Source organism: Psammomys obesus, unplaced genomic scaffold, assembly GCF_907164565.1.
Source record: "Psammomys obesus unplaced genomic scaffold, mPsaObe1.curated_primary_1811, whole genome shotgun sequence".
In the NCBI taxonomy this organism is placed as follows: domain Eukaryota; kingdom Metazoa; phylum Chordata; class Mammalia; order Rodentia; family Muridae; genus Psammomys; species Psammomys obesus.
Window position 1 is genome coordinate 2,806,258 of NW_026585685.1, and position 8,045 is coordinate 2,814,302.

At 43.3% G+C, this 8,045-nt stretch overlaps 1 protein-coding gene across 4 annotated transcripts in view; it reads right to left on the minus strand.

Moving 5' to 3' along the window:
• The window catches only part of Slc22a15 (solute carrier family 22 member 15), a 66,587-nt gene that overhangs the window by 11,420 nt on the left and 47,122 nt on the right, over nucleotides 1-8,045 (minus strand). The gene's annotated exons all lie outside the window — the stretch shown is intronic.

The window sequence follows — 8,045 nt, forward strand, 5'->3', positions numbered from 1 at the left end:
GTGTGTGTGTGTGTGTGTGTGTGTGTGTGTGTGTGTGTGTGTGTGTGGCATGGCATATGTGTGGTAGTCAGAGGATATCTCTGTGGGTTTGATTCTCTCCTTTCACCATGTGGGTTCCAGGGATTGAACTCAAGTCGCCAGGCTTGACAGCAAGCGCTTTTACCTGCTGAGTCATCTTGCCAGCCCTCATCTATTAATTCTAGCATATATTTTATTGTTCAGAATTCTCTGTTGTTTCACTCTGGCTCAGCTTGGATCCCTTTCCCTTCTGTCATATTGCATTTACTGGTATGTTTGACAATATTCCATAGAGAATGAGGAACCTGATGACAGCGAGTATTATTCACTCTTTCAGTGGTAAATGCAGTGTTTGCTAGAGATTTTCCCTCCCTTGTAGTTGTCCAGTTAAGGAAATTCCCTTCTTCTTCCAGCTGCTAATATTTCTTATGGTGAATATGTGCTGAACACCGAAACATGCCTTTTCTACGTGTCCTGAATTATCATGTAACTTTCTTTTTTCTTTCTGGATTTTAAATATGGTGAATGACACTGGCGGGTGCTTGTATTTGAGGGGTAAAGTTTGCTTCTGTTTGACTGGGTCCTCAAGGTAACTGCTGGAAAATCAAGTGAATTGGAAATGTCTTCCTATTTACGTGTTTAATAGAACCTAGGAGCAAAGCCTTGCAATTCTGTGTGGGAATATTTCTAACTACACATTCAATTTCTCCAGCAAAGGGCTACAAAGGTCATCTACTTGCTTTCACATAAGTTTTTTAAGTTTGTTTTTCTAAAGACTGTACCTAAATTGGATTTACTAGTATAAGAATATTCACGTTTTCTCATTAATGCCTAAAGTTTCTTTAGCGATGGTCCCATTTTCATTTCTGATATTTGTGATCTGTGTCTCATTTTTTTTTAATTAGGCTTATTAATTTTAGTTGGTCTTAAACAACAGGATTTTAGGTTCCTTGCTTTTCTCTGTCATTTTTCTGTTTTCATTCCTTGATATTTTTTTCCCCTCTTATTTTAATTCTTCTGCTTGCCTTCTGTTTAGCTTGGCTTTCCTTTTTAAAGTTTATCTTTCAGAGACAGAAGTTGAGATTACTAATCTGTTTTCTTAATTATTGATAATTATATAAATGTTCATACCTAAGCCTTACTTTTTTTACACATCATGAGTTTTGATATTATATATTTGATTTATGGTTTAACTAAAATACCTTCCAACTTCCATTGTTATTTTACTTGATCTGTGTGTTTTTAAAAGAGTATTGTTAAGTATTCAAATGTTTGAGGCTTTTCCAGATATCTTTTTGCTATTGGTTTCTAGTTTAATTTCCTTCTGGTCAAGTAATACTTTTATAAGTCTTCAATCATTTTAATTCTTTTTGTTTATACTTTGTGGCCCCACTTATGACATCTCTCCAGATGTTCTGTGGTTCTTCAAATGAAAGCCATGTTCCCCTGTACTTGGTAAGGTGTGTACAAATCAGCTGGCTTATGCTGATTGTGTCTTGCTTTTCTACTTTTTCAATCGATCTCTGAATCAGCTATTGAAGGCTCAAGTTTAAGTTTGCACAGTTCCGTTTGGGGAGCCTGAATGTTTTAAGAGGCACACACATTTAGGATCCTTACATGGCCATTAACTGGCTACTTTTTAATCATGCATTTGAATTTTTATCTATTAATGAAGCCTTTGGTCATCATTTCTGCAAATAATGTTTTTCCCTGAGACCAAAGTTACATGTCAGGCCATTTTATATTTTCCCACAACTCATTGGTGCTCTGTTAGATTTTACTCAATTTTTAAAATATTTTTTGCTATGACTATAATTCATGGATCTCTTCTGCTGTGGTGTCCAGTTAGACCCATCGCTGTGCTGCTTTTGCACACTGTATTTTTCCTTTCTAGATATTCAGTGCACGTCTTCTTTATGGCCTCATTTTCTGCTTATTCCAAGTTTGCTTTTGTCTACTTCAGCACATGAAACATCATTATAACAGCTTCTTGGGTTTGTGTGCTTAAACACACAGAATATAGTCACAGTAGCTGCTTGGACATTCTTAGGCACAAGGGACACAGTTACAGCCACGGCTTGTATGTTCTGGCCTCCTCACTCGACCACCTGTACACCTCTGGGTTGTTACTGCTGATTTCTCCCCTTGTGTGGAGTTTTTCTCCTGCTTATACACACCTGACTGACTGAAAGCCATGTGAGACTGTTCCGTTCCCTGGTTAGATTGTTGGGCGCTGTTAGCGTCTTTTAAATGCTGCTTTGACTTTGCTCTGTGAAGCATCTCAGTTACTTAGAATAAGTAATCCTTATTCTACTTAGAGAATAAGGACAGTTGATCCTGCAGTGTTTGTGTTGAATACTTTCAGGACCAACAGCCTTTCACTTAGGCCTTTCACTTTTGGTCCAGGCTGTCTCCTCTAATGGGTAATGTCTAGCTAAAGCATGCACAAAGCAGTCATGGCCCCGGGTTCCAGTGACGGCTCTGCCTGCTACTGTTTGATGATCGTCGCCACTCCTATCTCTCTCTCTCTCCATTCCAAGCTCATAGCCCTCCCCGCTCTCGTCTACTGGTCTTCCCCAGGTCATGATCTTCCCCACTCATGTCTGGGGATTCGTCCTCCCCACCCAGGCCTGGCAGTCCTCCCCACTGCTGTCTGGCAGTCTTCCCCATTTGTGTCTCTCCTTCCCCCTCTTGTCGAGTTTCCTCCTCTGCTTGCACAGAGCACGGAGGATTTTTCCGAAGATCTCTGGAGGTCTTCCTCTGTGTGTTTTACTCCTCTCGATACCTTTGCCCATCAACATCTAGCCACCTTAATATCTATTTCTTCTAGGCACCTTAATATCTATTTCTCAGTATTTTTGCCTAGCAACTTCTAGCCATGCTTAGCGTCTATTTTGTTGATTCAGTAAGTTGCCAAGTTTTGCTGACCTTCCCTCTCTGCCCTGTGGCCTGGAGACTCTCTTGGAGCCCACCTTTGCTAGACTCCTTCTCTCTGATATCATTGCTATATGCAGCCTGTTGTCCAATGGCTGAATATGAACATTTTAATGTATACTTTATAGCTTTTTTTTTTTTTAAGGTTTTATAGCTTAAAGCAGGAAGGTAGATGCTCTCTTACTATCATGGCTGAAAGTTCAAGTACTTATCAGTTCTCCTGTGGCACTGTTATTCATTCCTTTTGGATCATTACATTCCTTCATTAAATTTCAAGCTGTCTGAGGCCAGGAAGTGGGCTTTGGTCACAGAGAGGACCTTGCGTGCATAGATGTTGGAGAAGCTGGGACAGAGATGGGAGAGCAGGCCAAGGAAGGGGATGAGACATGCTGGCCACTGTGGGGAGTTGAAGCACAGACTCCCCATGGTGCTGATCTGGCATGGGCTCACACCTTCCAGAAGCTGCAGCGGCATGAGCCGTTCCCACAGGTGCTCAGTGCTATCCTAACATCATCTTTTAAGCCCTGGCTAATCCCACCAGGCCTGCCACTGGAGAGTTAAAAACTGGCCCTAATCACACAGTGCCAGCGCTCAGACACCGCAGCGTCACCGTTTGTAATTACGATGGTCAACGCAACTCAGTGAGAACGCTCGCTGCTCTGTGAGTCAGGGACGCCTGGAATTCCAACCCCTCATTAGAAAGCTGGGCACACTTACCTGACCAGTCTGAACTTTAGTTTCCTTATGTGGTAAGTGACACATAATGACCTTCTGAGTATGTAGAGAATCCAGCGCTTTGTCAACACGCCAAATGGCAGTCGATACTGTAACATTAATTAGGACCCTCCTCTAAGTAAGAATGCAAACCAAGTAAAATGCCTGCTGACGGATGTGTGTAAAAAGTGAGTAAGTGGCCCTGACACCATTCCTAGAAGAGAACACTCACCCGGAGGCTGACTAGGAAGGAACCACATGGCTATGAAGGTGCTCTTTAACATTGGCTGAGGAGCCTTTTTCTCAAGTGCTTGAGAAAGATGTGTTTCTGATCTGGGGAGATTTGGGAGTGTTGGCGCATACACACTGAGATGTCTTGGGGATAACCCAGGCCTCAGCAGGAGATTTATTTGTGCTTTGTACACACTGCATAGCCAGGAGGCGATGCCAAACAAAACTTTCTGGGCATTTGTGCTGTGACTCATCCCACGAGGTCAAGTGTGGCATCCTCTACATGGGACATCAGGTTTGTTAGCGCTCAGGGTTTTCAGTGCAGAAAGTTTTGGTATTTTGGAACATTTTAGGTTTCAGCTTTCTGGAATAGGGGTATTCACCTTATAATTATAAATCAGAGGCTGCAAGATACTCAACATCTGGTTTTTAGCTTATTTTCTGTGTCTCCTAGAGAAATCGTGTCACAGTATCCACAAACGCCCCAGAAACGAAAAACCACAATCATACGCAGATGCTAAAAAGAAGCCAGTGGGTAAAGGGCACCTGAGTTGGCAGAAAGGGGAGAGCGCAGGTGTGGAATGCTTAGTGGAAAAACTTAGGGAAATGAGCAGGAACACGGTGGAGAAATGAGTGGTCTTCGAGCTAATGTGATGCAGATACAAACTGCTAGGTCTCTTTCTTAATATATACTTTCCAGAACGTTTATAACCTATAGTTTAAAACTTTGGGGAAAAAAAAAAACAGATTTAAAAGAAACCAAACAAAACATTTTAAGGGGTAAATGTGACTAGTTTAAAGAATTTTTTAAAGCTCAGAGAGGATTCTAGAAAGAATAGCAAAGGTTGTGCGCAAAAAAAGTTGGCCATCTGTTCTCTCTCTTTAGTGATGAGTCAAATGAAGGGAAATGAGCTCAGCCATTGTGGGTGAGAAGCATTCTAGCAGTCACTAATCATTTACTAAGGGATATTACAGAATTTCTCTCCTAGGAAATCTTTAGACAGGCTGTCCACTTTTTCTAAGCACAACAGCCGTGTTATTTTCGCCGATCCCATGAAAAATATTGCTTCACTGTGTCTCAAGCTGTGTCCATCAAGGGGCAAAATCTGCAGAGAGTTCCAGCAGTTCTCAGGACAGATGAGGATGAAGAGGGATGGCTGGTTGGATAGGAGATTGCCCCTGGGTGTTCACCTTGGATTTTTGTTTTGCTATTCAGAATAGAGTTATTGTTACAGAAGGGTCACGTGTAGAGTCCTAGAGGTGGGCTACCTGAATGTGCATAGGAGCAGGAGGGAAAAAGAGACATCCTTTGGCTTGCCTTCCAGGGGTGCAATGAGGCCAGAAAATGCTTATGGTAATAGGCCAAAGGTTTGCTCTCTGAGGTGAGGCTTAAATATCACTGCTGTGGTAGAGAGCTACATTCCCAAGTTGCCTACATGAGACAAGCTCTGCTGAGCATGAAGCCACCAAAATTAGAAGTCCATTATTTCCTGCCTTAGACAAACAAAATGAGGATACTGACACCGGCAGAGGAGAAAAGATGGGCAAACATCCTGAATTCTCTCTTTTCTGTGAGTTGATAAAAATCCCTAACCAGCTGTGGAACAATCCCAGCCTGAATCACTACTAAAGCCGAGGAACAGTCTGTGTTCTGGTTCATAGTACAGAACTTCAGGTTGTGGCTGACAGTGGAGCAGGTACGCAGCAGGGTCAGGAAATAAGAACCTGGAAGGTTCTGCATAAGAACCTAGAACAACTGAACCTCGAGGAGAAGCAGAGGGACACTTAACATGCAGGCTGCTCTGACAGGTAATGAACACGTTATGCTGCCCAGAAGTTATCAAATTTCAGTCCGACCAAATCCATGAGCACTTCCAGAGCACAAGAGCCATATGACAGAGATCAGAATCCCAAAACTCATCGCAGGCTGTTCTTAGCCCACGTGCCCTAATAGTAAGGCTTTTTGGACCCTCCTCACTGGAAACCACATCACCCTGTGGAGGAATGTTAACTCACAACATGGCTGCTCTGGCAAGAGGTCACATCCAGAGACCTTCTAGGTCTGTGTGATCTGACGGGAATACAAACACACCTTTTATCCAGGAAACAGAGGCGAGAAGACCTGAGTTTAAGGCCAGCCTGGTATAGAGTAAGTTTCAGGTAAAGGAAAGCTTAGGTCCAGGTATGGTGGTACACACCTTTAATCTAGGACAATGAAGGCAAAGTTAGTTTGTAGAAAAAGTACCCATGTTTGAAGGTGATGTTTAATTGAGTAGCAGAAAAAGTGAAGATCTGACAGAATATTATACACTCAGCTCTCATGAGAAGAGAGAGGAAAGGGAAGCTACTTAAGGTGCAATGCAGAGAGAGAGGAGGCAGTTTTACCAGAAGTGTTTTACAGAAAGAGGTTGAATGAGAGAGCAAGGTAGACACAGGTGAAGCCAGCGAATGAGAAGGAACCAGAAGACTAGAAAATATTGCTGGAGTAAGTTTGAGGCCAAGCAGAGCATTTCAGGGGCTGAGAGAGAAGCCAAATTGAATAAGTCAGCTGGGAGAGGAGTTTGAGCCAGAATAACTGAGCTGAACCAGCCAGCCCAGAGCTCAGTAAGAACAAGTAAGGATGAGCTTATTCAGCAGTAAGTCTCAGAGTCTGAAAACATTTTAGGCCCACGTTAGATTGTACAGAGGCCAGAAGGTTCCAGGACTAGGCCTGGGTTAGCAGGAGGCAGCAGTAAGCCTCGAAGACAGTTGAGCTAGGCAAATGAAAGTTCCTTTCACATCTCCCTCTGCAGGATCTGTCACACCTCCAATGTGCAAGTGCCAAAAATGGAACACAAAACAAAAAAATCTTGGCAACTGGCAAGTACCTCTGATTCCACAGAATCTCTTCCTTCTTTATTGTCGAGACAGTGTCTTGCTATGTCCAATTTGCTACATAGCCCAGGTTGGCCTCAAACGTGGGATCCTACTGCTTCAGTCTCCTGAGTGCTAGAATTGCAAGCACACACTGCCACATCAGGCTCACAGAATTTTTATGTAGGGTAACAATGTTACACGGGGTGGCAAGGAGACATTTATTTTTAGATAGGGTCTCCTGTATCTTACCTCAAGCCTGTTATGTAGCCAAGAATGACCTTGAACTTCTGATACTCCTGCCTTCATCTCTAGAATGCTGGGTTACAGATTTGCAAACATGACCAGATTTCACATAGTCCTAGGGACTGAACCTAGGATTTCAGGTAATACAAGCACTCTACCAACTGAGCTACATCCCCACTCCAAAGGGATAGCTTAGTAAAGCTGAGTTGTTTAGTAAAGCTGAAGAATTATAAAAACACCAAAGCCTCCTACAAATGTACTTTATTTGCATTTGTTTGTTTTGGTTTTTCGAGACAGGGTTTCTCTGTGTATCCCTGGCCATCCTGGAATTCAATCTATAGACAAGGCTGGCCTTGAACTCAGAGATATGCCTGCCTCTGCCTCCCAAGTGCTGCTGAGATTAAAGGTATGTGCTCACAGCCAAACTTCGGGCAGAGCACAGGGAGTCTTATGGAAGAGGTGGGGGGAGGGGGGAGAGAAGAACCCAGAGGGGACAGGAGCGTCACAAGAAGACCAACAAAGCCAAAAAAATCTCAGCCCCAGGTAGGCCAGATGCACCAACCAAGGACCAGGTATGGAGAGGACCTAGACCCCTGCTCAGATGTAGCCCATAGGCAGCTCAGTCTCCATGTGGGTCCCTTAGAAAGGGGAGCAGGGGCTGTTTCTGATATGGACTCAGTTGCTCGATCTTTGATCACTTCCCCCTGGTGGGGCAACCTTGCCAGGCCACAGAGGAAGAGGATCCAGGCAATCCTGATGAGACTTGATAGGCTAGGATCAGATAGTAGGGGAGGAGGACTTTGCCTTTCAGTGGACTAGGGGAGGGGGATAGGGTGAGCAGGAGAGAGGGTAGGACTGGGAGGAGATGAGGGAGGGGGCTACAATCAGGATCTTGAGTGAATAAATTGTAAAAGATAAAAAAAAATCAAGTAAAAAAAAAGGTGTGTACCACCACCTTTATTTTAAATTTTATTTTTAAAATTATGTTTACCCATTTGTGTGTGTGTGTGTGTGTGTGTGTGTGTGTGTGTGTGTGTGTGTGTGTGTGT